General features: G+C 37.1%; 1 long non-coding RNA gene across 1 annotated transcript in view; it reads left to right on the top strand.

The window, feature by feature from the left end:
• Window positions 1–11,609: 11,609 nt before the first annotated feature.
• The window catches only part of LOC144304457 (uncharacterized), a 138,112-nt gene continuing 125,222 nt past the window's right edge, over window positions 11,610–24,499 (top strand). Inside the window, exon 1 of the long non-coding RNA XR_013371366.1 lies at window positions 11,610–11,832. This is a non-coding gene — a long non-coding RNA (uncharacterized LOC144304457). The remainder of the gene's footprint in view (window positions 11,833–24,499) is intronic.

Raw genomic sequence — 24,499 nt, 5'->3', positions numbered from 1 at the left:
AAAACAAAATAATGGTAAATAACTGATAGGAAATGTGTATTATATAGAAGTCCAGTGTACCATTTCACTTGAAAATGACCATTCAGAATACACAATTAAAATAACTATAAACTCCATTTTTAAGTTACCAGATGACAAATCTTGTTCTACATAAAGCCACAGTCTATATACTGCAGAAAAAGTTAAAGGGCTTTGTTTCACATGAAGATCTGGTATTAGAGCATCCTCAAGCTTCTTTCTAAGATCTTTATTCCATAATTCTAACATAGAAAATGGATAGTTTCTAATGCAAAAGTACATAGAAAGAGGAACTCACATGTCTAAGAGATGCTGCATCTTGATGATTTTGAATTCACAAATCATCACCTACTATACAGAGGGAAATCCTGGAGCAGTGAGCTTGTAAAGCACAGGCTTCATCTCTCATATTCTAGGAAGAACTAAGATAGTTCTTTACACCCTTGAGAAGTAGAGAAAACATACATCACAAAATTTATGTACCTCCTAGCACAGGGAAAATATTTTAACAATTTTTATTCTAGAAATTGCCATAATTGTAATTTTTGGCTTTTTATGGCCCTGCTTTTTGTGTAGAGTAGTATCACCTAGTTAATAGTGATTCATGAGATTTATTTATGATAGATAATATTTTATTATTAGGATCTTACCACCTAACTTGATTCAAAATTTCTCTTGAGTTTCATTGTATGGTTTATAAAATATCTTTCTTTTGGGAGTTTTTCAATAACCACAATATCTAAAGAGCATATTAAACTGGGCCAAACATTCTGTGCAACTGATGAATGTAATTCCAAATTAACATTTTTATTTCAAGATTCTTCCATAATTTAAACATTCTCAAGTAAAGGATCAATCTACATATATGAAATCTATATATATGAAATCTTTCTTTTACTCACATTTATTTTCTGAAAGAAAGTATAGCATCTGTGTCAGTAACATTGTTTACTGCCATGTAAGAAAATCGCTTCAAAGCACACACTTCTAAAAGTTGGCTGGGCAGTTTTTCCTGTCATATATCTGTGTTGGTAGCTCTGCTAATCTTTACTCATATTTCTTTATGTTTGAGATTTGGCTGATTGATATCTGCCTTGATGCTTCTCCTTTTGGAGGTGACAGTGTTCTCAGGGGAAAGAGTAGAAGCAAGCAGGTATGTAAGCACTCTTGAGGCCTAGGTTTGAAATTCACAAGTCATTGTCACCATATTCTGCTTGCCAAAACAATTCACAAGGCCAGCCAAGATTTAAGAGGTGAGGGAGTAAATTTTACTTTGTGAAAGGAGGAGCTATAAATCATACTACTTTTGAAGGTTTGGATAAAGAATTGGGTGAAAGATTAGAGCCATTTTGTAAGTAATCTACTATATTTTCCATTAATACATGCCACATCACTCTATTTTGTTCACCATTGTATGCCAGCATCTTTGAAACAACCTAGAACATATGAGACACTCAAATATTTGATAGATAACTGGAATTAAAGTCCCACCCCACCAAGAAGACCTGTAGTTACATGGAACAAAATATTGACTACCTTGTCAACATTTATTCCAATAGGTTTCTAGAATGCTTTTCTAGAATGCAGAAGTTTAAAAGCTAACTCCTTTGTTTCATAGATGCCTTTGTACTTAGTTGCCTGATGTAGGCTGAATTTCTCAAAGCAAACATTTTAGAGATACCTGGATGAAGAAAATGAATTATCTGAGGCAGTATCCACTCTAGGAGATAATTGTCGTTTCAGAAACAGTAATAAATGTTCTGTTTATCTTTCTTCTAGACCACATCTGGAAGTTACTAGTGTCTAGTTCTTCAGATTATATTGTAACAATAGCATTTATGATTCTAAGTTTTAATTTCTGGTGTTTCCTCCTTTGTTTCCCTTTTACGCAAAAGGTTAAATCTAAATTTTAAGTTCTTGTGCCAATAAGTCTTTTGCTTTTATATTTTACATTTTTAAGCCATTAAAAATGCATTCTAGATTTCTTCTGATTTTTTTTCTATTTCTGTTCCAAAATTAATTGCCAGGAGTGGGTAGCAGTTAATGAGTATAGAAAGTTTTTACATAATATCTGAAATATAAACTTCAAGAAAACAGAATGTCATATAATGATAATTGTCAGGACCAATGAGGACCTCCTCCATGTACTTCAAGATACAGTCGTCAACAACCACTATGTGCCCACAAGTGTGAAAATACTAACAGCTATGAAGTCTCTTAAATTTGAATTTTCAATGAAATATGTTGATTTTCTAATAGAATAGTTTGTTCATGTGAACTATGCTAGTTGAAATTCACCAATCCAAATTCAAAAAGCCCCCGATTCATCATTAGGCTCAAGAATATTTACACAGTACTGAACCCATAGGATGTGTTGGGTTATATTAATGATTACATATAGATATTTTTGAGGGAGAGGTCTCAGTCCTAATTCCACCCAAAAGAAAAAATAGAATAGAGATTTATCTATAAGAATGAACAGTAATTCATTAGAGGCATGGTTTACTAAAAACATATATTCTCTACCTCTTGAAAAATTGACTTATAAAGAAAAAATTAAATTTCCCAAATTAATGCATTATTCTTGTAATATTTCTTCAATGGTCAAACCAGAAAAAAAAAGTCTGCCTAAACTGCCTTTTAGAAATGAGAAGTAAAAATCTGATCTTCCTTTTTTTAAAAAAAAGATTTTATGTATTTATTCATGAGGGACAGAGAGACAGAGAGGCAGAGACACAGGCAGAGGGAGAAGCAGGCTCCTTGCAGGGAGCCTGATGTGGGATTTGATCCTGGGTCTCCAGGATCACAACCTGAGTGGAAGGCAGATGCTCAATCGCTGAGTCACCCAGGCATCAGAAAAATTTGATCTTCATGATGTAAAAATAAATAAATTACAATTCAGATCTTTATCCTTTTAAAAGCTAAAAAAAGCCAAAAACTTGCTGTAATATTGCTTCATCCAATTACTTATGGTTTACATAATGTAATATAAATAGGGACTTAAAGGCAAATTAGTTCTTGGTGTAAGCTTTCTAAAACCAAAGTGGTTCATTTTCAGATGTTTCTAGCTCTTAGAGTACTATATTCTGAAAATATAGCAGGTGAAAAACCTAAGGATAGCAGTAAATTGTTGGTGTGAAAGCAGTAGAAGCATTGCACTTTGGGGCCAAAGCATTAAAAGAAGTACAGAAAAAAAAAAAAACCCTAAGATATAGTTTTATCTGAGGACAAAAACAATTTATTGACAGGACAAGGACTCAGCCTAATTCTGTCTTCAGTGATCTACTGATATTGTTCGTATCAAAAAATAACTAAAGGATTTAAAAGTTGTTTTTAATAGCATTAGTTAAGAGTATCTTCGTTTAAAGGATCATACTTTGTGAGTATAGGTGTGTAGTCTATAGCCCCCCTACAAATGATTTAATTTCAAAGAATACCACCTTGCCCAATGATCAAAATTAACATCACCAAAATTGGGCCAAACTAATATAATACCCTGGAAGAGATCCATCACTTCTGTAGAAATCTTGAAAAAAAAAAAATGTGTATCCTAAATTTAATCATGGGATAATATTAAACAAACCCAAACTGAGGGATATTCAACAAAATAACTGGCCTGGGCTCTTTAAGAATATCAAGGTCAGAAAAGACTGAGAAATGTTTCAGATGAAAAGAAACGAAAGACACATGACAACTTAAGGGAATCCCACTTTAGCGGCTCAAAGCTATAGGCTACTTGTGACACAAGAGCAGAATAATAATGATCAGTCTTACAAATGTAAGGCAGACCATAGTCCTCAGCTCTCCAAGTGATGAAACCAAAAACTAGGGTTTCAACGTGAATTTTTGTTAACCTCTTCACCAAACTGAAGAGATATGGAAGTCAGCCTATGAACTGTATCAACTTGGCTAGAGCTCCTCTCAGTGGCTTTATTTAGAATTTCACGTGGCATTTATATACAGAAGTATTCCTAATTTTATGGCTGCACAAAAATTTAACTCTACAAATAAAGGAAGAAGGAGATTTTTGAAAAGCAACTACCTAGGTTCATTTGCATATTTGAAAGATTCTAAAACCAGGCTACTTAAAATAATATGAAATAACCACATTCTCCCAGTTAACCAATCATGATTCCAATTCTTTTACATGGAAGATACCGAAACAAAGCTTTGTATTGTTTTCAAAGTATCTCTAAGAGGGTAGAGTAAGGCTGTGAAAGCTAATAGACCAATATAGTAGTACATTGTAACTTTTATTTCATGCCTGTGTTTTCATAGGAAATTGTGTTGGAGGTGTGGAAGTGAATGTATAACTCATAACAACACATGTTTGTTTTCTCTTTTTTCAGCAGTTGATGTGAAATTAAATTTCTTATATAGTATCCACTCAAAAACATGCCAGACAACAATGCCAATAAAGAAGGTATGGAAAGATGCCGAGTTTATATTTTGAATATACAAATTTTATGTTTGAGTTTGAGATTTTTTTGACTAGGTGATCTGTAAGCCAGATGAAGGTGAAGCAGAAAAGTAAATGAGAAGTTGGCATAATAAGTAGGATTTTAAATTTTCTTATCTGATAGTAAAAACTGTGTGTTTGCATGGGTGTCAGGGGGATTGCCTGACACTCCTTTCCTTCTGCTGGGAACAGTTCTCTCCTTCATAGGGGGAATTTTCTGAAACCCCAGCCTCTAGATGTCTTTCAAATGAGTAATGGGATTGTCCTGCTTTCCTGGCCACAGTCAATGGTAGCCACCTGACCCAATATGATGGAAAGCCTCTGAACTGCCCCAGTGATTGTCACCGCCAGGCTTCTGCAGCCCAACACATTATGCCAGAGTTAGTTTGTGTTACCAACAAAACATGTCCACGTGACTGTATGCTACTTCCAAGATTAGGTTATAAAAGCCACCGTGGTTCTCATCTCGGTTCCTCTCTTCTCCTATCCTCTCCTCTTTACAAAGGATAATAGCCTCTTACCAAAAGAAGGAAGAATTCATTATGGAACAGAGTTTGGAAGTGTTTCTAAGATGGTTAGTAATGGCATGTTTTATGAACTTTTAGTTATTTGTCATGATTCTTTAAACTATACATTTGTTTTGTTAACTTGTCTGTCTGGGATTCATTTTATAATGATTTTTACAAAAAAAAAGAAGATCCATTTATAGGAGATTCATGAATAGAGAATCCATCTCTTTCATAAAAGTAAACTTAAAAGTAAGCTGTAATATCGCAAATTAAATTATTGAACTGCCTAAAAATGAAGGATTTAAGATGAATTTTGAAATGCCTTTACTTGCTTCATTTTGGAGAAAGATGAAAACTAAAGAGGTCGATGGAACTAAATTCTCTTCCACTTCTAAAACATATTTCTGAGACTGGTTTCTGTATTCTTTCATTAAAATAACCTGCAGAGGCACCTGGGTGGCTTGGTTGAAGGCGGACTCTTGATTTCAGCTCAGGTCATGGTCTTGCGATCCTGAGATTCCCCAGTTGGGCACTGGCTTCAATGGGGAGTCAGCTTGAGGATTCCCTCTCCTTCTCTCTCTGACCCTCCCGGCCCCAGGCAGATCTCTCTCTCTAACACAAATAAATTAATCTCTAAAAATTAAAATAAACTGGGGATCCCTGGGTGGCTCAGCGGTTAAGCGCCTGCCTTCAGCCCAAGGCGTGATCCTGGAGTTGCGGGATCGAGTCCCGAGTCGGGCTCCCTGCATGGAGCCTGCTTCTCCCTCTGCCTCTCTCTCTCTCTCTCTCTGTCTATCATGAATAAATAAGTAAAATAAAAATTAAAAAAATAAAATAAGCTGCATAAACTGTTTATGTATATTTGGACCGCATGTAGCATTGTCATCAATCAACCTTAGATTAGACAAATTAACCAAAAAAATAAAGAACTCCAATCTCATTTGATACATAAAAAAGATGATACTATTAGTAATAGTATGATACTATAACTTTAGATGATACTATTAGTAATATTTATTCAAATTGTCTTATATAGGGATTAAATTAAATTAAATTAAATTAAATTAAATTATTAAATTTAATTTAATTAAAATTAATTAAATTATTATTTAATTTAATTACTAATATACTATTAGTAATATTTATTCAAATTGTCTTATATAGGGATTTAATTTAACCAAATGCTATATAACTCATAACTAAATAGTTCTGTTTGTTGAACAACAAAAGTTACAATGTCATATTCAGTATATTAATCAGTACATAAGCTTTCAGGGAATATTATGGTTGTATAATTTTCTTGTATTTGCTTCTGTGATATGTTTTAATTATATTCATTGAAATGAAATTTTGTCTTTTGCATCTAATAAGGAAAAGACCTACATTTCACATGAATTAATTTTTAAATTTCATTTTCCTAGTAATCAATTTTTATTGTGTTTTAAGAGAATATTGCTGTGCAATGAATTGGAAATTAAAAAGCCCAGTTATTCATCATAGATAATATAAGCATTCCTTTAACTCTAAGCAGAACATCTTTCACTTAATTCATAATGAACATATTTTTAAATTCAAGTCACCATATCTTATTGCTCATATTGCTTCTAAAACATCTAAGTCTTCTTACCTTGCATTTCAATTTTTGTTATGCAACAGTACTTCACTACAGAGTACACTTATTTAATTTAACTCAATGGAATTCAGTTCAATTTTACTAAATTTCTGCCATGTTACACATACTAAGTAGGCGATGAAAGGCAAAAGGAATAATTAATAAATTCTCAAGCTTTACAGTCCAAAATGGAGCCATAGATTTGCATCTCCCAAGAGTTGCCCTGGGACATAGATTTTTTCCCCCAATTCCAATCTATGTCTGCATGTAACTCATCACCTTCTGAAGCTTTGAGATGCAGAGAAGTCAGATGCTGAGATTATATATAAATTATATAAATTACTGTTATATAAATGCAAATAGGATCTCTGAAAAGCGTTTTTAACATTCAGAGAGAGAGATAATATTTTGTTCAAGAGATCAGGGGAAAAACATTGTAGCTGAAGAGAATTTTGAAAGACATTGAAAAGTTGGAGAAAAGAAGAAGAAAATATTTAAATTAAAATAAATTGTGCTATATTTTCCTATTTAAAGTAGTACTTATGTTAATAAAAACAGAGACTTAATAGAGCATAGTATTGGAAAGATACTTATGGAGGACCTTCAATCTTAGGGCAAGATCACCTAGATAGCCTTTCAAGAACCTATTGTATTGTTAACACAAGTCTATGTCTTGGACTATATGCTAGAAAATGGGATGAGGCAGAGGAGAAGGGAAGGAAAAATTTAAAAATTCAAAGATAAGTTAAGCCAAAAAAGTGTCAAGAAATGTCACTATAGCCATGATGATAATTCTATGATATAGGGAATTATAAGTGTATTGAGGGTAAAGATAAAAAAAAAAAAGTTTCTGTCTGTAAACTTCGGCTTGGGCTTTGAAGGATGAGTGAGAGTAAAGTAGACAAAACAGAGGAAGAGATGATAGGCCAAGGGGAGATCATTCACTTATTTGAGCTCAAACCATGTGATGGAATGTCACAGTTTTATTTGCAGCTCACTGATTATTAGTGATATGCCCAGGCACTGTCTGTTTTAAATCTTTAAGGAAGTGGCTAGTGAAGTAATGCCCTTTCCCGAAAGAAAAGTCTAGTGAAAAAATGATTTAAGATTGTAAGAAATATAATGAGATGTTTTTGAAAGGCCCCAGTTTGAGTCCGTACTGGAACATAAAGATGTAGGTGTCCAGCAGATCGTTGGAAAGTGGATCAGAACTTGGGAGAAAAGGCAGAAATGATTCCTAAATCTTTGCAAAGATGGGGAAGGAGAAGTCAAGAGAGAAGTTAGAGCAAAGATTCTATTTTTCATAGAGATAAGAACAAAGGAAGATACCACAGACAATTTAATGGTCAAAAAGTTATTGATGGAGTTAGTGTTCAGTGACTTCTGTTTTCGTGGAGAGATAATTGACATGGACTCAGCTTGTGGATGGTTTCCAGGGTCTTACAAAACCAGTATAAACAAAATCTCTTCTCGTTACTGTGTGTCATAGGAAACTTAGGTCCTTCCAGGTTTCTTTCTCGGAAATTGTGCAGTTCTGAGTATCTTCCAAATCCTATAGATCGAATCCCTCCTGAAGCCGAATCTGTCTACTCAGCTACTTCTATTCACTACTTCCTGAATCTCTGCCAAGGGCTCTAAGGTTCCTGGAGCTTCAGACTTCTATAAAGTATTAAATAATTTCCTCCAGTGAAACAGTCTTTTCCAACATGGATTTCATGGACTCATCCTGTCTTGTAATCGTTTTCTGTACAGATCTTAGGTCACAAAATTCTTGCAAAGTCTCTTATGTTTTAACTGGTATCCTGCAAAAGTTGCTTTTAAAAATTAACAGCATTGAGCTCAAATTTACAAATCTCTCTGTTTTGGTGATGTAACTTTAGCCTGAACCCACATTATTGTAGAACCATAGACTGTAGAATGGACAACCTTCCAAGGAAAAATATATAACAGGAACTATTCATTTTTCTCTAAAGGACTCCTCAGATTTAGACTATTGCAACCTAGTCCGTGTTTTTTAAATAACTGTAGGGATTCCTCTCATTTCTTCACTTTTCTCCCTCCAAAGATACTATGATGCACAATTAAGTTGAAAAATGAGTAAAATTAAGTTTAAAACATGGTAAATTAGGTAGGCTTATGGAATAAGACAAAAAAGGCACAAAAAGTAAAGTTCAGTTTATTTCAAGGTTAGAGTTACAAAAATTTTTCTTTTCTATATTTAGACACCATGTTAATATACCAAAAAATATTGGTTACATAATAAAAAGTATATTATCTAATTTTAAACCCAAACTAGGATTTAGTGTCAACATTTTAGAGTTAGAAATGTAATATCAGGGTCATTTTCTTTTTGAAGTGGGGAATATAAGGATAAAAATTTATTCTTGGCAACAACCTTCAGTAATCATCTCTGTCATCACTGCATACCCCCATAATCACACTCTACTTTGCTTTATATTCTTTAAAACCTAAGTTTGTTTTCTAATGTGACAGCTTCATGCTTTATTACCACCACGTAGTTCTGCTTGCTCTAAAAATTTTGCCATAGTGGATTTGTTTTTTACATAGATCATCTTTTATTTTCTTTCTTAAATTAAGTTCTAGGTTTTAACTCCAGCATAGTTAACACACAGTGTTTTATTAGTTTCGAGTGTACAATATTGTGATTTAACAATTCTATACATTACTCAGAGCTTGTCATAATTAGTGTTCTCTTTAATCTCCCTCACCTATGTCAGACATCCCTCCTCCCACCTCCCCTCTGAAAACCATCATTTATTCTCTTATAGGTATCAGAGCTTGTTTCTTGGTTTTTCTCCCTCTTTCTTCTTTTCTTTTGCTCATTTGTCTTTCTTATATTCCACATCTGAGTGAAATTGTAGGGTATTTGTCCTTCTGGAGGGCCTATTTCACTTAGCACTATACTCAGCATCCCAGGCATCCATCAGAAGGTGAATGGAGGGATCCCTGGGTGGCACAGAGGTTTGGCGCCTGCCTTTGGCCGGGGGCGCGATCCTGGAGACCCGGGATCGAATCCCACGTCGGGCTCCCGGTGCATGGAGCCTGCTTCTCCCTCTGCCTGTGTCTCTGCCTCTCTCTCTCTCTCTCTCTCCGTGACTATCATAAAATAAAAAATAAATAAAAATAAAAAAAATAAAGAAGGTGAATGGAGGAGGCGGGCAAGCTGGCGGCGGGGCACGGTCCTCACCCCCCTCCCCACCCCCACTCCCCCGGGTCACCTCCACCAGCTGGGCACCTGCGAATCCCACCTGAGATGTAAAGAGAGAACAGCCTGAAGGAGGCTGACAGGGGGGCTTGCGCCTCTGACCAGGCAGGAAGGCGGGGTACGGAAGATGGGGGGGAGGGCCGGGGAGCCGGGCTGGGGGGCGGGGTTCCGGGGACAGGGGAGCCCCCCAGCCGCGGGGACACCGGGAAGGGGGGCTCCTGTCCCCGGGTCACTGCCGGGGGGGCGGGGGGAGCACCCACAGGGCGGGGAGCTCGGTAAAGGGGGGGCGCCGGCGGGACCTCAGGGAGAAGCCGGTGGGGGGCTCCCGGAGGGGGGACATAGGACGAGGGGACCCTCCTGCCAACAGGGAGGGGGAGGGCACAGGACAGCGAGGACCCTCCTGGCGGGGGAGCGATTCCTGCAGCGCAGGCCCCGGACCCCAGGGCGCGCGGGCACAGCCCCCCTCCTGCGGCTCCCGGGGGGACGTGGGGGGACACAGGACGGGGGACCCTCCTGCCTGGGGGAGGGGGAGGGCACAGGACGGGGAGGACGCTCCCGCCGGGCGCCCCGAGCTGTGCAGGTGAGCGCCCCCGCCCCCGGGTCACCCGGACCAGTGCGGACTGGGAGCTGCGGTGGCCACTGGGGAGCTGACCCCTGGGCTGGAGAGGGGCCGCCACCCCTGGGGCTGCTCCTCCCGGTGTCACCTGTGCCTGGGACGGAGCAGCCGCCGGGGAACAGGGGCCTCCCGGTCAGCGGCTCCCACTGAGCCCGGCACCCCGGGGCGCATCTCCCCAGGTGCACACACCTGGGAGTCAGCACAGCAGCCCCTCCCCCGAGACCAGGGGAAGGACGCGGAAGAGCGGGTCCGGGGCGAGCAGCGCTGGGAAGCTCCAGGGGAAGTCGACGGATTTACAGTATACGCCCCTTTTTTTGGATGAAAGATCTAAATGTGAGATAAGAATCATCAAAATCCTAAAGGAGAACACAGGCAAGACCCTTTTTGAACCTGGCCACAGCAACTTCTTGCAAGATACATCTATGAAGGCAAGGGAAACAAAAGCAAAGATGAACAATTGAGACTTAATGAAGATAAAAAGCTTTTGCACAGCAAAAGAAACAGGCAACAATGGCAGCCCCAGTGGCCCAGTGATTTAGCGCCACCTTCAGCCCAGGGTGTGATCCTGGTGACCCCGATCAGTCCCACACCGGGCTCCCTGCACTGAGCCTGCTTCTCCCTCTGCCTGTGTCTCTGCCTCTCTCTCTCTCTCTCATTCTCTCTCTCATGAATAAATAAAATCTTTAGAAAAAAAAGTCAACAAAACTACAACACAACCTGCAGAATGGGGAGAAGATATTTGCAAATAACGTATCAGATAAAGGGCTAGTTTCCAAGATCTATAAAGAACTCATTAAACCCAACAGCAAAGAAACAGACAATCCAATCATGAAATGGGCAAAAGACATGAACAGAAATCTCACCGAGGAAGACACAGACGTGGCCAACAAGCACATGAGAACATGCTCCGCATCACTGGCCATCAGGGAAATACAGATCAAAACCACAATGAGATCCCACCTCACCCCAGTGAGAATGGGGAAAATTAACAAGGCAGGAAACCACAAATGTTGGCGAGGATGTGGAGAAAGGGGAACCCTCCTGCACTGTTGGTGGGAATGTGAACTGGTGCAGCCACCCTGGAACACTGTGTGGAGGTTCCTCAAAGGGTTAAAAATAGACCTGCCCTACGACTCAGCAATTGCACTTTTGGGGATTTACCCCTAAGATACAGATGCAGTGAAACGCCGGGACACTTGCACCCCGATGTTTACAGCAGCAATGTCCACAATAGCCAAAGTGTGGAAGGAGCCTCGGTGTCCATCGACAGATCAATGGATAAAGAAGCTGTGGTTTCTGTATACAATGGAATATCCCTCAGCCGTTAGAAACGACAAATACCCACCATTTGCTTCAACGTGGATGGAACTGGACGGTATTATGCTGAGTGAAGTAAGTCGATCGGAAAAGGACAAATATTATATGGTCTCATTCATTCAGGCAATATAAAAAAATAGTGAGTGAAAGGGATTAAAGGGGAAAGGAGTGAAAATGAGTGGGAAATATCAGAGAGGGGGACAGAACATGAGAGTTATTATTTTCCTGTGATATTTTATGCACAATTTGGGTGGTTATTTATACTTTCTAATTGTTGTATATTAGAAGAATCTTTACAAAATAATACAAAATATTCAAGTTACTTTTTTAATATTTATTTATTTATTCATGAGAGTGAGAGAGAGACAAAGACATAGGCAGAGGGAGAAGTAGGCTTTACTTAGAGAGCCTGATGTGGGACTTGATCCCCACACCCTGGGATCATGCCCTGAGTTGAAGGCAGATGCTCAACCGCTGAGCCACTCAGGAGTCCCAGTTACTAACCTTTTATAAAGAGTATTTTTTTTTCTTGGTGTCCAGCAATTCTATGATTAATTTATTATACACTTTTAGGGAAATATTTTAAAAGTTTTGCTGTGTGTTTCTGGAACACAGGAAGGAACAAATGCTAAAAGAGAGCAAAAGATTAGATGATCAATTCCCAAGGGACAAATTCAGACTTTATTTTTATCACATTGTACTTGATCCTTTAATAACTCTGTCTACAGATTCTTGATTGGCTGTCCCTGAATAAGATGCTCTGACTGATTTCTGCTAAAATACTGAGTATATTTTGTATATGTTCACTGATGTCTTTTCTCATTGTCATTATCAAAGTTCATGAACACATTTTTAGAAGTGAAAAACCCAACTTATTCTGTGCATATAAATAATATTTTAACTGGCTGATTGTAACAGTATGAGGGGCCTTTTATAATTTCATATGACACATGAAAATTAAAGGTTCAACTTCAATCTAAAATATTTAATGAAAGCACACCAAAACAAACTCCGTAATCTAAAAGAAAACTACAAAAAAATTGCATCGTATATTAAAAATTAATTATACTTTCAGCGGTTGAAGAGAATGAAGTATTGATTAAATAAATTTATTAAAAGTGCAATGGGTAAACCCAAGTTCCAAGTCAAATTTTCCAAAATAACATTGTTTTTCACAGCACATATTCACTCATCTCAAATATTCTTCTTTCTGTAAATAGTATTACAATCCAGCCAATTGCTCTCACCCAAACTCCAGACATCTTCTCTAATTTCTCATTTCCCCCTTTTCAGCATATAATCCAATAGCCTTTTTTATTTGTCTTACTTCCAAAATGTGCTTATGATCTTTCCTCTCCTTTCAATTTTACTTCCTATCAACATTTTCCAAATAAGCATCTTATCTCAACTACTGCAATAGCATCTGTGACAAAGACTGCTGGAACCACCACCTCCTCAGTTTGTAAGTGTTGCCTTACCACATATATGCTAGGTAGGTACCCATAAGATAACTCTCATTAAATCAAGGATGAGGTGAATGCGCCATGCACAAAGACCAGTAAATAGAAAAGTAAAATCCTCAGAATTAAGATCTATATTAAGAAAAGCCCTTTTGATATTGCTACTGCTACATGAAAAGGAATGGAAGCATAGAGATCAAAAGCCCGATAAGATTTTGGAGAAAAAAAAATATACTGCCAAAGAAATCACAAGTGTAACCTGTGAAAATTTGTGTTCACTTGACCCTTAAAGTCATTCCTGGTTCTCCAAACCTGAACTAGCAGAGAGTGATGAAAGTGTTGTCGACATCAAGAGTCCATGATGTACTACAGATATGGTGCTAGAGAATATTGTACAAGGAAATTTCCTGACAGCAGACAGGAGATCTTGGGACATTAAGAAAAACCCTTTTCTATCTATTTAAGGAATGTATCCTGCTCTCAGGGCTGATATTCTCTGCATTTTTGGCACAGCAGGTTTTTAATATTGATATCCAACAGTGACAACTGTATGCATTCTATTCTTACCTTTTCAAAATGGAACTTATCAATGCTATGTTTCTACTCCATTATTATATATTCAGTTGGCTCAAGAGGGCATATATTTTTCTTTGAGTTCACTGATCACCAGACCATGAACAGATACTTTCTGAACATGGAAGTGAATATAATTATCTGGAGCACTGATATTTCGGTCTTGGTTATTTATGAATACTTTTCATATGTGGGGAAAAGGGTGAGTATGGACAGTTAGTTGGAAAAAGAGACAGATAATATAACGACTGATAAGTTGTCCCATTTATATCTATTCTCTCTTTTATTGGTGTTAAGTTTCCAGGGCACATGGATTCCCAGTCAAAAAATATAATTCTCTGCATTCTTTGCAACAAAGTGTGGAATACAGTAACAGATTTTAAAACTTACTAAAATCTGCTATAATTGATACAGTGTGGTGTTGGTTTAAAGATTTACATAGATAACTAGAACAAAATAGAGAATCCTGAAATAAATGTACACATATATGTTCCCTCACTTTCCAAAAGGAATGCAAGGAAAATTTAGTGGTGAAAAGAGTGCTCTTATAGCAATGATGCTGAAAAAAAAAAAGATATCCAAATGCCAAAAATAACTGTGATCCATACATTACATCATGTATAAAAATCTGTTAAAGGGGCGCCTGGGTGGCTCAGTTGGTTAAGCATCTGCCTCCAGTTCAGGTCATGATTCGAGGGTCGGGGGGCTGAGCCCCACGTCGAGCTCCCTGCTCAACAGGGAGCCTCCTTCTCCCTCTGCCCCTCACTCATGCTTGCTCTCTCTGTCTCTAGTGCTTGATTTCTTTCAAAAAGATAAATTAAAATCCTTTAAAAATTTATTCAAGATGGATCATAAATCTAAATGTAAAACGTAAAACTATAAAGTGTCTAGGAGAAAAGTTCTACAGAAAATGTGAGCTTTTGTTAGGCAAAAATTTCTCCAATAAAACTCTAAAAGCAAAAATCTATTAAAGAAAATGTTATAGATTGAGCTTCATGAAAAATGAAGAAAAAGGAAAGGAAAGAAAGAAAGTTCATTATTATATCACATATAATGTGGGAAATTTAGTAGTGACTTCAAAATTTTTGAAGTCTCTCAAATAATCTTATGTTTATCAGAGATACTTTCTGTTCTATGACCTGCCACCACAGGATGCTTAGCACCTGGTCTGAGTTACATCTTTTGCCAGTCTCATCATCATTATTCACTTCACATGATTCCACTATTTCTTTAAAATATGATACTTGATGTAGGTAGGATATGCCGCTAAAGACTTGTTTAATGAATGAAGAGTGCACAATTAAAGGGCTGTCATAACTTTTAAGATAACTATTATGCCTCTTAAAGTGACTTGTCCATTTTTTAACCATAGAAGATTGTTCATGAAACACAATAAGCCCATGCTCTAATGCTGTATTCTGGGTCCTCTTTTTATCTCCTGGAACTTTTTCCTCTTCACTGTACCAATTTATAACCACCAACTTTGGTTGTTTTTCCATTCAGAGGAACTTAGCCTGTTCCGTTCACTTTTGAAAGTCTCAAATTTCATCCTTTAAAGAACACAGATGACTCCACTTGAATGATATCTGTCTATTAATATGCCCAAGGCAGATTTTTGAGGGGGGTGGTTCTTGCTTACATCTCTCTAATGTCCTGCGACATGGCATTAATACACATATATGAAATGAATATATGCATGGCGTATTTGTATTTACACACGTAAATGCAAAGGCCCAACACCCTTACCTTAAATAAGACGAATCTCAGGAGCTATCTGAGCCAGAAGCTCACCATTGGGTCAGTTGAAACTCCTGCACATGTTTGTAGTTCTACATACATAAAATCAGTAGAGGGCAGTATATAATCAGACTGCTCTACTTTTTGGTAAACAAAGAACAAATATAACGATGTAAAATGTAAAAACTTCCCAAAGTAATAAATTGAAAGAGAACTTCATTCAGTTATTCATTCATTCATTCACCTCACACAATGAAACAAAATATTGCAAGCAGGAAAGTGAAATAGAAGTGCACAAAAAGTGACACAGCAATTCTCCCAATTGCACCTCACGCCTGTGCCTTTGCTATCTCCTGCCCTAAATGTGCTGTGCTAACCCTCCAGGTTCCACAACCATTGCCATACACTTTAAAGTTTTTTTAATATTTTTTATTTAAAATATGTACATGCATAAAACTTTAAAAGGCACTAAGTATAACAGACAGTGAATGAAGTTACCATCCACACGCATTCACTTCCTAGATGTAAAGGATACTATATATGCCACTGAAATTCTCTTCGTGAGAGTAAGACATTCATTCTTGTAGTTGTTAAGAGTGTTGGCTCCTCACAACTAAGTGAGGTTAGTCCCAACTAACTAATCTTGAGTGGCCAAAAGTCGCTGCCTTTTTCAAGATTACATTGTCTCTGTAGAACAGAACTCATCCAATGACAAGTTGATAGGTAAGTACAAAGGCCCAACACCCTTGCCTTGAATGAGACAAATCTCAAAACCTATCTAAGCTGTAAAACTCACCACTGGGTCAGCTCAAGCTCCTTGCATTTGTTTGCAGTTCGACTTCTTTTTCTGTCCAACCCATCTTCTTTCACTCCTTTACAGATATTTTTCTGAGGAATCCATGAATGCAAATTTCTGTCACAGAGTCTATTTCCAAAATAACACGACTTAAGAGAGCTGGTAATAGAATTAATCCTAGAAAGCAGAATTTAAAATGGGATTTCAGAAATGGATCATTCTCTGACCTCCTGGCAACAAGGACTCTAATTACAGGTGGTAGATAGAATACTGATGGCTTGTAGCATACTGTAGCAATGCAGTTGTTAAAACTCACACTGATTGTGAACCAGACCAGAATACTAATCACAATGAATGCAATGGTGGATATACTATCTGAAGCATTTGAGACATTAGGGGCAAAATAATAATTACAAGGACTACGTAATTGGATGGGACTAAGCATGCATTGAAGAAAAACAATGAAAGACTTATGGTGATTAATCACCAATTTAAGGTGAAGTGTGAAAGTCAGAGGGCCTCTTTGGCAGCATATAAAAAGACTCATTTGCTGCAGCAAGAGGGCAGGAAAAGGTGATCATCAGGTCCAGGACTTAATTATAGTGGTAGCAGAGCTCCAGAGAAGGATGATGTTCAATCCCAGCCTGTCTGCTATACTAAGATCAGTGCCTTAATTGGGAAAGAGCGAGACTCTGGACTCAGGATAAGAGCATCTGAGTCAACACACTTGAAAATTTCAAGTGTCAGTTATCTGGGCCTGAAGAATTGGTCCACTCCTTGTTAAAGGCAAGGATCCCCCTTGCTTGGGTTTGATCCAGAGGCTTGGCTAAATCATGTGCACAAACCTCAGGATCTACCATCTTCTCTCATCCTGTACACTAAACCAATAACTACAGTTAACATAAAGTAGCTACAGAAATGCTGAGATTGTTAAAGAGGAAAAAGGGAAGTCACAGAAGTTGCTGCAGAACTTAGCCACATAAACCAACGAGAGACAGGAGTGTAAGGAATTCGATTCTGATGGTGCTGTATATGTGTACGTGGGTCTGGGAGATAAATTTGGGTAAAGGAAAATTTGTTAATATGGAAGGTCTGTCCCATGATAAAAGCTTTAATGCCATGACCAGGATCAAAGGGAATGTTACTTAGGAGTTGCTAAAATGGTTGGTTCTTAGGAGCTTGGATTTAGAAATCCTGGTTCCCAAAGACAGAGACCTCTTCCCTTGGAGGACATTGCTAAAGCCCCATTAAGTTTGAGTTATGAGGGACTCCTGGGTGGCTCAGCGGTTGAGTGCCTGCCTCCGGCTTGGGGCATGATCCCGGGGTTCAGGGACTGAGTCCCCCATTGGGCATCGGGCTCACTGAGAGGAGCCTGCTCCTCCCTCTGCCTATGTCTCCACTTCTCTGTGTGTGTGTGTCTCATAAATAAAATAATATCTTTTAAAAAAAAGTTTGAGTTATGACTGTTGCTGTGTCTCCTTAGGCTTCTGGTGTCCAAACCACTCAGTCAAAGAAATACTGCCAAACTGGTTTGCCCCAATTTTCTGGAAGAAATAGAGTTACAATGGGGAAGGGAAAGAATATGTTTGGCAACCACATAGCTCAACATAGTACCTCTTGCTACTCCCTGCACCATGTTGATGGTGAATGAACAAAGTGCGACAGATCTGAGAGGGTGGGGTGACCAGAGTCTCAGATCCCTCACTAGGTGAGCCATAGAGATGCTAGCTAAGGGTGAGGAAAATTAAAATAAGGTGTAAGTGTAGAGGAGGCAGTGACACCAATCGTGACCTGTGAGTCACCTCAACAACCTTCTTGTTTAAAATTTCTCCAGGAAAAGAAAAGGCCAACCAGAATTCTGGAGAAGCATTTCACAGCTGGGGTTGACTTTCTACACAAAATAAGTGGATAAAAGCAGGGCAAGGGGTTACTTGTAAATTCTGTGGTGTTCCACTTAGATCTCCTTTTCTTTCATTAGCTGGAGTTGCCATAACAAAGTATTACAGACTGAGTGTCTTAAACAACAGAAATTTATTGTCCCAAAATTCTGAAGGTTGGACATCCAAGATCAAAGTGTCAGCAGGTTTGATTTTTTTGTGAGGCCTCTCTTTTTGGCTTTCAGATGATTGCCTTCTTACGGTGACTTCATACAGTCCTCTATGCATGCATACATCTCTGATCTCTCTGTGTTAAAATTCTTACAGGGCACCTGGGTGGCTCAGTTGGTTAAGTATCTGCCTTCAGCTCAGGTCATGATCCCTGGGTCCTGGGCTTGAGCCCTTCATTGGGCTCTCTGCTCAGTAGCGAGTGTGCTTCTCCCTCAACCTCTCCCCCACTTCTTGTGCTCTCTCTACCTTGCTCTCAAATAAATAAATATAATCCTTAAAAATAAGGCACAGAAAAAAAAAATAAGGCACAGAGATTTCTCATATACCCCTTATTTCCACATGTGCAGAACCTTCTCTATTCTCACCATCTGCCACCAGAATGGTATATTCGGTACAACTGATGAACCTACATTGACACAAAATTATCACCTAAAGTCCATAGTTGCTGGTAAAGTTTAATTTCTTGACCCTGTATTAAGTTACACAGCATTTAAGAGGTTTGGGGGTGTGCTCTTAGAAATGTAAACTTTTAAGGACCAAGAGAAGCATAATTGGACAGAGGAAAACAGAACTGTAATATCTGTGTAAAAATGGCCTTAGTTGAACCCACATCTATGGGACAATTAGAAGCTGGGCTAACCTTCAATGTTTCTCAAAATTGAGGTAAGAGTGCCAATTGAGGTAGCCTTGCAGTGACAAGTCATTGAATGGAGGATATCCATAGGAAGAGACATAATCTTGGGTGAAGTGTCTCTTCAGTCAAGGATATTTACTGAAGAATACTTTAGTCAAAACTATCAATTTGGGGGAATGAGAGCCTCAATCATTGGTGTGGGCTGAATTGTGTCATCCCCAAATTTGTATATTGAAGCCCTAACCCCTCCATTCCTTAGAATATGATTCTATTTTGTGGTAGGCACTCTAACGAGGTGACTAGAAAGAGGCCTTTAGGGTGGGCCCTAATCTACCCTGATGGGATCCTTATAAAAAAGAATTTATTTATTTATTTTTAATTGTTTTCAGGATTTTTATTTATTTATTTATTTGAGAGAGAGCATGAGTGGGGTGAGGGGCAAAGGGAGAAGTAGACACCCTGCTGGTCCCCAATGGCCCCAAGAAATCTCTGTACCTTCTGTTCACTTTTTCTATAAACCTAAAACTGCTCTAAGAAAGTCTATTAAAAAAGAAAGAGAAAAATGGGAATATTGGAAAAACAGTAATAACAATAACAAAAGATTACCAGTGCCTCAGATGCTCTCATAATATCTAGCCTTAGTCAATCACCATTGCTATAGATGGTTTCCTTGTGACCTTTACAAAAACAAAACTTTAATGAATACATACTTTTTGCCTAGATATTTACATTCAACCATGTGATTTGAAATGTGCTCACATTGTAGAATGTAGCAGTAATTTAAACTAATACTTAATATTCAATAGTATGAATATACCACGATCTATTTTCTACAGTGGATGAATATTTAAATTGTTTTCAGTTGGGGGCTAACATGAATGCTGCTCTCATGAATACTCCTTTATGTATCTTCAGCAGTACATATGTGTGGATGCATTTATATTAGATCTATAACTAGGTATGTATTTTCCAGGGCAGAGGATACTTTATTAAATATTTTCTTGTGTAGTATTGAATGGCAATATTTATATTCTAAATGGGAGTCCTTCAGAAGATACACATATTATAAGTATTTTCTTCAATAAGTGACTTTCATTAAAAAAAACAAAAAACAAAAAACAAAAAAAAAAAACAACACCTCTTCAATATTCTTAATGGTGTCTTTCCGATATCAGATATGTCAATTTAGGTAGATTCAATTTTATTACCTTATTTTTGTTTACTTTTTTTATTGTTTAATCTAAAAAATCCTGGCCTATCTTAATGCTACAAAGATTCTCTTCTATATTTTCTTGTAGGAGTTTTACCATATAATTTTAGATATGTGCTTTCAAGAAAAGAAATTGCCCATCTCATGTAAATTGTTAGAAGTGTTGGATTAGATTATTATAACATTTATTTTTGTTTGTTTAGTTTATTTTGTTTAGTATTCCTCCATGTATATATTTATTTATTTGAGAGAATGGGAGACCATGCAAACAGGGTGGGGACATAGAGGCAGGGGGTAGGAGAAAGAGAGAATATCAAGTAGGCTCCATGCTGGTTCAATTGCAAGGCTCAATTCCACAACCCTGTGATCATGACCTGAGCTGAAATCAAGAATCAGACACTTAACCCACTGAGCCACCCAGGTGCCACCTTCCTTTTATTTTCGAAACTGGCAATTTGTGATTTTTTTTTCTGTATCAATCTAGCTAAAGTTTATCTTATCAACCTTAAAAAATCTCAATTCAGATTCTGTTGATTTATCTCTATTACTTTTTCTATTTTCTATGCCATTGATTCATACTTTCATTCTCATTTCTTTCCTTCTAATTATTTTGCATTTAATTTAATTTTTTAACTAGATTAAGGTAGAATCAAAGTTTTTGGTGTTAGATCTTTATTTTGTCTAGTAGGAGCACTGAAATGATCAGTTTCCCTCTGAGCGCTGTTACTGCCTCATACAGATTTTGTATATGTTGTGATAGGACTATCATTTAGTTAAAAATATGTCCCCTTATTTTTGACCCACAGATTGTTTAGAAATGAAAGGTTTAGTTTCCAAATATTTTGTTTTTGCAAATAATTTTTTATTGCTGAATAAAGTCAATTTTCCTCAGAAAATATATTTATTTTATTCACTTAAAGTTACTGAATTTTGTATGGTACAACTTATGGTCTGTTTGTGGACAGTTTCACTTGTACTTTTTTTTAAAGATTTTATTTAGAGAAAGAGGCAGAGACACAGGCAGAGGGAGAAGCAGGCTCCACGCAGGGAGCCCGATGCGGGACTCGATCCCAGGACTCCAGGATCACGACCGGAACCAAAGGCAGACACTCAACCACTGGGCCACCCAGGTGTCCCTTCACTTGTACTTTAAAAGAATGTTAATTCTGCCACTGTTACTGTGCTCTATAAAATGTCCTTCAGACCAATTTGAAGGAGAATGAATATTCAAGACTTCTATATATTTACTGTTTTTTTAACCTATTTTTAAATCAATTACTGTGATTTGAAATCTTCAAATATAAATGTAGATTTGCGTATTTCTCCTTTCAGTTCCACATTCATGTTTTCAGAAATAACTTTCTATAAATACACAATTATGATTTATATATCTTTTTGAAGAATTGTTTCCTTTATCATTAAAAGTTTTTCCCTTTATCTCTGGTAAGAGTATGTGTTGTGAAGTCTTCCTTTGTCATATATTAATACAATTATTCCAGTCTTCTTCGGATTATTGACAGTGTGCTATATCATTCTTCCATTCTTTTACTTACTACCTGTGTTTTCATGTTAACATGCATTTCTAGACGACAACTGCACCCTCTTCCCTGATGTTCTCACTTCCCATATGTTTTCCCATATACTCATAAATTCTATTTGTCTGCATTACTCTCAACTCTGGCATCTGTCTCCTCAGCTCAGCAAGGTTACTTGTCTTTGAATAGATTTTTCCTCAGGTGAAATGGTCCCAAATATCTCTAGACAGAAAACTCAAGCAAGCATGGGGCTCACCTCATTTATTTACTTTCTCTCAGAGATTACAGTTCTGGATTATCTGCTGTCTATTGTCTGAAACGGTCATTTTCATATATTTTGTCATGTTTATTATTATTGTGGTGGGATGGCAAATCTTCATCAAGGCCACACATTCTAAGGAATATGAACACAAAGTTTGAATTGCTGCATAAAGCACAATAAGCAAGATTTTGGCACATACCTTAAAGTATTTATATAAAATACATATAATTTATATGTGTATATATGTAATTTTGACTATGTTTATGGTCTCATAAATGCTGTAAGTTGTAAGAGTTAAAAATGCAAACATGGGATACCTGGGTGGCGCAGCGGTTTGGCGCCTGCCTTTGGCCCAGGGCGTGATCCTGGAGACCCGGGATCGAATCCCACGTGGGGCTCCCGGTGCATGGAGCCTGCTTCTCCCTCTGCCTGTGTTGCTGCCTCTCTCTCTCTCTCTCTCTCTGTGATTATCATGAATAAATAAATAAATAAAATCTTAAAAAAAAAAAGCAAACAAAAATTTTAAAACTATACAAAAGACAACAGAAATCATGAAAATGAACAAAAGTTTTTGAAAAATAAGCCAAACTTCTAGAAATTAAACTGAAAACATAAAATAAGAAAAAAATATGAGTTAGAATTAGATCGAGATGGAATAAACTGATAAGCTGCTAGATAGATTTGAGTAAGTTATATAAGCAGTAATTAAATCAGAATATATCACCATCAAAAAAAGTTTGAGAATATAAAGAAATAATTACATTTTTGGAAACATGGCTTTAATATATTCATAATCACAATTTCAGGATAATGCAGGAATAGGAAAATAAAAATATTCACAAAGCCAAATGCAATGTAAAATTATAGATGTATAAAACCAATCCTAGACACATGTAGTAAAAGGGAAGAAGAGAAAAAAACAAGATCTTTAAAAGACCCAGTGGGAAGAAAAAGAGAGTTTACTCCCAGCTCCTTTAACAGTTTTAACAATAGGGAGATTTGCCCTGTAGTCTAAATGGCACACACCCGTATATACACACACATTTCCCACTGTTCACTTTCTTTTGAGGTGTTTTTTTATGCATGATTTTCAATGTTTATGTAATTTGATTTATCCATCTTTTCATTTATGGCCCCTGTATTTCATGCCACAATTACCAAAGACTGCCCAACTCCAAAGATATAAAAAAAAATATGTTATTCAGATTTCTTTCTGGTTTTTCTTTTATTTTCTTTGTACATTTATTTGTATTGAAGAGTAGTTGATATACAATACTATATTAGTTTCAAGTGTAAAACATCATGGTTCACTATTTGTATACATTACAAAGCGACTATTATCAAAGTCACCAAGATCATCATGGTAAGTCACCACCTGTCGCCAAAGTTGTTAAAATATTATTGACTTCAATCTCTATGCTGTACATTATATTCCCATGACTCATTTATTTTATAACTGGGATTTTGTATCTTTTAATCCCTTTCACCTATTTTGGCCAATCTTCACCCCCTTTTCTTGTGGCAGCCACCAATTGTTTTCTGCAACTACATGTCTATTTGTGTGTGTTGTATTTACAATCTACATATAAATGAAATCATATGGTATTTGTCTTTTTTTGCTGACTTATTCTACTTAGAACAATACCATCTAGGTACATCCATGTTGTCACAAATGGTAAGGTTTCATTCATTTTCATAGCTGAGTAATATTATATATATATAGTCACATCTTCTTTATCCATTCATCTATCCAGAGACAATTAGGTTGGTTCCATATCTTGGCTATTGTAAATAATACTGAATAAACATAGGATTGCAAATATCTATTTAGTGTTTTCATTTTCTTCAGATAAATACTCAGAAGTGGAATTGCAGGATCATATGGTGTTTCTATTTTTAATTTTTGAAGAATCTTCATACTGTTTCCACAGTGGCTGTACCATTTTACATTTCCACCAACAGTGTACAAGGGTTCTCTTTTCTCCACATCTTCACCAACACTACTTATTTCTAATCTTTTTTATAACAACTGCTCTGACAGATGTGAGCCAGTATCTTACTGAGGTTTTGATTTGCATTTCCGTAATGATTAGTGGATGTTTAACATCTTTCCACAAGTCTGTTGGCCATTTGTATGTCTCCTTTGGAGAAGACCCTCTCCCCACCTCCATGTCTTTTTATTGGATTATATTTTTTGATATGGAGTTGTGTGAGTTCTTTATGTATTTTGGGTATTAATCTCATGTCAGATATATGATTGATAAATATCTTCTTCCATTCAGTAGGTTGCCTTTACATTTTGTTGATGGTTTCCTTTGTTGTGCAAGAGATTTTAAGTTTGATGCTCAATTTGTTTATTTTGGCTTTTGTGTCCCTTGTCTGAGGAGACAAATCCTGAAAACATTGCTCAGCCTAATATTAGAGAGT

The sequence above is a fragment of the Canis aureus genome, chromosome 34 (genome assembly GCF_053574225.1).
Source record: "Canis aureus isolate CA01 chromosome 34, VMU_Caureus_v.1.0, whole genome shotgun sequence".
Taxonomy (NCBI): Eukaryota; Metazoa; Chordata; class Mammalia; order Carnivora; family Canidae; genus Canis; species Canis aureus.
The sequence above is the reverse complement of the archived record's forward strand: the minus strand, read 5'-3'. Positions and strand labels throughout refer to the sequence as shown.